We start from the raw sequence: 4,289 nt of genomic DNA, 5'->3' as shown, positions 1-4,289 counted from the left end.
GGATGAGAATTCGGATCAAAGTTTTGTTATTGCTCTCTGCTTGTCTGTTTCCTTGAGGATAGTACGGTGTGGAGAAAACTTGTTTGATGCCGTATTCCTCGAGTAATTCTGTCACATGCTTATTGGCAAAAGGAGTTCCATTATCGGTGACAATGTGTTTAGGAACACCTAATCTACATATTATGTATTCTTTGATGAAGGCTGCAATCGTGACTCCAGTGGTGCTTCGAAGAGGAACAACTTCAACCCATTTAGTAAAATACTCAGTTACAATGTGTATAGAAATGTCATGGACTATTCACAGAATTCAATGGGAGACAAGGAGTGTGGATGAGATTACCATGGACTTGGCATTGATGACACCTCTGAACGTGCGCATCTGCGTTGTCTTCCATGGTCGGCAAATAATATTTCTCATGAATTTGGAGAAATAATTTCCTTTTTCCTTGATGTTCTCCATCGTGCATTTGTTTTAAAATTATTGGGATTTCATGCTCAGCTAAGCATCTCAGTAAGTTCCTACCAAAGCTTTTGCGGTATAGGATTCCATCAAGAAAGACAAATCTTTTAGCTCTCTGAATGAGGTTGATTGTTTCTTTCTTTTCCAACGGCAATTCATTGTACCGAAGGTACTTGATGTAAGGTTCCCTCCAGTCCCATTGTGATGGACTGTCAAAGCTTCTAAGTGATGAGCAGGCGTCTGGCAATTGGGACAAGATCTTTGAATAATTCTTGATTGAGCCTCCACGGAAGGACAATATTATCTTATCCTTTGAAGCTTTCTGTAAAGTGTTACTACCAACGTCTGTCCACAGATTTCTTCATGCATGCGTTTGAGTTGTTCGTCCGCTACGTCGTTTCCGAGGCATCGTGATAAAGACCCATCAGGATTTCGATAGTATAACGCTCCATGAAGCAAGAAATAATTATTTAATTCCTTGAGACTGACTTTCCATTCTGAAAGAGAACTGCTCAGTTCATGAATAATAGGTGCTCACCAATCGTTTGCTTGAATTTCTTCAACTTAAGTAAGCCAGGTAGATGACACAGCACGCCTTTGTATTGTGATTGTTTTCTCTTCTCCTTCGAATTGCATCTTGGAAGCAAGAGTCGCCAGGCAGTCAGCATGCCTGTTGTTAATTCGTCTAGTATGGACAATCATTGCATCAGCAAAATGGGTTAATATCCGTTGCGCTTCAGTTCTGAATGGGGATAGCGTGATTTCTTTGATAGATTATGCTCCATTCATTTGATTGACCAGTAGTTTTGAATCTCCCCGTATCTCAAGGTGTGTTGCTCCTGCTTGCTTGGCCAAGGACAAACCTAGTAAGAAAGCTTCATATTCTGCTGAATTGTTGGTGCAACGGAAATCCAACTTGAACGAGTGTGAGTAGACTTCGCCAGATGGATATACTAGCACTACGCCCGCTCCTCCAGTGTCGTTGCTAGGGGTGGCAGATCCGTCAAAGTATAAAAGACACATCTCTTCTTTGATAACTAAGACCTCTGGGAACTCACCGGGCACATCTTCATGTAACATTGTTGCATATTTTCCTGGAAAAGAAGCGAGCAAGCCTACTACTGCTTGAAATTTGATTGCTTTAGGTGGTATACAAGCTATGTCAAACTCTGACATCTGAAGTAGCCACTTTGCTGGTCTCCCTATCAAGGTTGTCTTTGATAGTAAAAAATTTATAGGGTCGGCTTTGGAAACGAGCACGACTCTGTTGGATAACAAGTAGTGCCTGAATTTCTGGATTACATGCACCAATGGTAGACATGCTCTTTCGGCTTTTGGGTATCGGAGTTGAGCGCCTCTCATCGTACGACTGAAGTAGTAGATCAGATGTTCGATACCTTATTCGTATTCTTGAGAAAGAAGTGCTCCGATAACAACATCACTGGAAGCTGTGTGAAGTATTAGTGGTCGTCCTTGCACTGGAGATTTCATGACAGTAGGTGATAACAGTATCTTCTGTATTTTCTGGAATGCTTCTTGTTGGACGGTTGTCCATGTAAAACTTACTCCCTTTTTCAGCAGAGGGGTGAACAAAGCAATGAGTTGAGCCAATCCAGGAATGAAGCGTCGAATACAATTCACCTTTCCCATAAAACTCTAGAGTTCTTTCACAGTGCGTGGAGGAGGCATGGTAGTAATAGCTTTCGTCTTGTCTGGATCGACTTTGATTCCTTCTGCAGTGACCAGGAACCCTAGAAACTTTCCGGAGGAGACACCAAAAGCACACTTCAGAGGATTCATCTTTAATTTGTATTCTCTGCATCTTTCAAAAACTTGTCTCAGAACTTCAAGGTGGGATTCTCGAGTCTTCGACTTCACCACCACATCATCAACATAGTCTTCCACTTGCTTGTGCATAATGTCTTGGAATATGGCAGTCATGGATTGTTGATAACTAGCACCTGCGTTCTTTAATCCAAAGGGTACCACAGTGTAGTGAAAATTCCCAATAGGAGCACGAAATGCGGTCTTGTTAGCATCATGCTCGTACATCCTGATCTTGTTGTATCTACTGTAACCATCACTATACCAAATTCTGGGATTAGAAACAGAACCAAGTCGTTACTAAAAAGGGTTGTAACGGCTCTCGCCTGTTGCAAAAGTGGGTGTTACATTTTTCGTAATGGATTTGTAGCCGTTACGAATTTGGGTTGTAACGTCCCTCGTAACAGCTGAGAGCCGTTACGAATTTGCCACGTGGTAACAACTCTGGGCCGTTACGAATTTTTTTTGTGACACAACTAGCATAACAGCTTAGAGTCGTTACTACGTGGCATATTGTAACAACTTAGAGCCGTTACTATGTGGCAGATCGTAACAGCTTAGAGCCGTTACGAACTTTTTTGTAACAGAATTTTTTTTACTGCCGGTCATCCTTGACCTGGTCAATGACCAATTTTGACCAGGTCAAGGCTGACCGGCAGTAATTTTTCCGCCGGAAATAAGCCGGAATTATAAATTCAATACCCTGCATACACCTTTCAATACATTCATAACCACACTCAACAACAATTTCTTCAATCTAAGCAAAAGAACATTCATTCAATTCATAATCACATTCATTCAATTCATCTAAGGTTCATATAACAAAAGAACTGAAATTTCTCTAAGTACCAAACTTTTTTTTTTGTTAAGTATGAAATTTCTAAAGGAATACATGGAAGGTTCCAAATTTCTAAGGGAACAAATACAAACTTACTAAACTGCCTACAAAACTTGAATACATGGAACTTACAAATATTGAAGCTTTTGTTCTCCACCCTTTCTGATGAAATAAAGCATCATTAAAATAACAACAGCTAGTTCATTAAATCCTTTGCAGGCTTGCTTTGTTGAAAGCTTTTGAGCATAAGAAAAATCGATGTGGGCAATCCTGCAAAATACAACAGGCAGCATTATAATGACAAGTAAATAGCACTCGTGTACTCTAACTGCTGTAGATAGCCTCAAGTAAGTCAAAGATAGACAATTGCAACACGATATTTCCAGCAACAAAATTCAAGTGCGGCGTTAGTACGAAAAGACAACGGAAACCATGAAACGAATGGTTCTTGGCTAAACATACCGGTGTTTGGCAGGAGGTTTACACATTTTGCAGGGAATTAATATCTCGACCCCCATATCATCAGATTCACCACAATCCTGATAAATTACCTGCAGTTGCAGAGTGCAACTGTTAAGATACTTCCCATTCATCTATATTCTGGCAGTATTGAATATGAAATTAGGAAAGGAAAAGATACTTAACTAGTTAACTGCAATTAGGTAAGATGAAGCTTCATAAGTTGGCACTATCTTTGGTCCTGCAGTAAACCAAAGTCCATTAGCTGTCTCACTGGAACTGAGTACAATTGTAAGAAACAGGAAATCAATCAAGTATACAAGTGATGTACTTACCCGGTAATCTAGAAGGCACACAAGTTGATGCCAACCCCACTGCAGTCCACTTCCCACCAGCGCAATACCTCGCAAGTATAAACTGAGTGTCAAATCCACAAATTTAAACTTAATAGTTTAATTTTAACCAAGTGAAGTACTTACCAGGGATTGATATTTCCCCGACTGGCTACTACTGCTTCAAATGACCTTGTGTGAAGTCTCTGTGCATTTACATATAACATAACAAAACCACCTGCATATATATATATATATATATATCCAAAAAAAATGATGAACTGAAAGAAAATATTCATTCATAAGCCGGTTTGTGTTCACATAAATGGAAAAAAGTTACACTTGACCAAAAAAAGTTGCTTCAGATAAAGCTCTT

General features: G+C 39.9%; 1 long non-coding RNA gene across 1 annotated transcript; it reads right to left on the bottom strand.

Moving 5' to 3' along the window:
* Positions 1-3,239: 3,239 nt before the first annotated feature.
* LOC113297195 lies at positions 3,240-4,008 on the bottom strand. The gene is made up of 4 exons (XR_003333379.1): positions 3,917-4,008; positions 3,768-3,822; positions 3,585-3,673; positions 3,240-3,392 (listed from the first exon to the last, which is right to left on the bottom strand). It is a non-coding gene; the product is annotated as an uncharacterized LOC113297195 (long non-coding RNA).
* Between the last annotated feature and the right edge of the window lie 281 nt (positions 4,009-4,289).

The sequence above is a fragment of the Papaver somniferum genome, chromosome 7 (genome assembly GCF_003573695.1).
Source record: "Papaver somniferum cultivar HN1 chromosome 7, ASM357369v1, whole genome shotgun sequence".
Lineage (NCBI taxonomy): Eukaryota > Viridiplantae > Streptophyta > Magnoliopsida > Ranunculales > Papaveraceae > Papaver > Papaver somniferum.
This window is presented reverse-complemented; position numbering and strand designations above follow the sequence as displayed.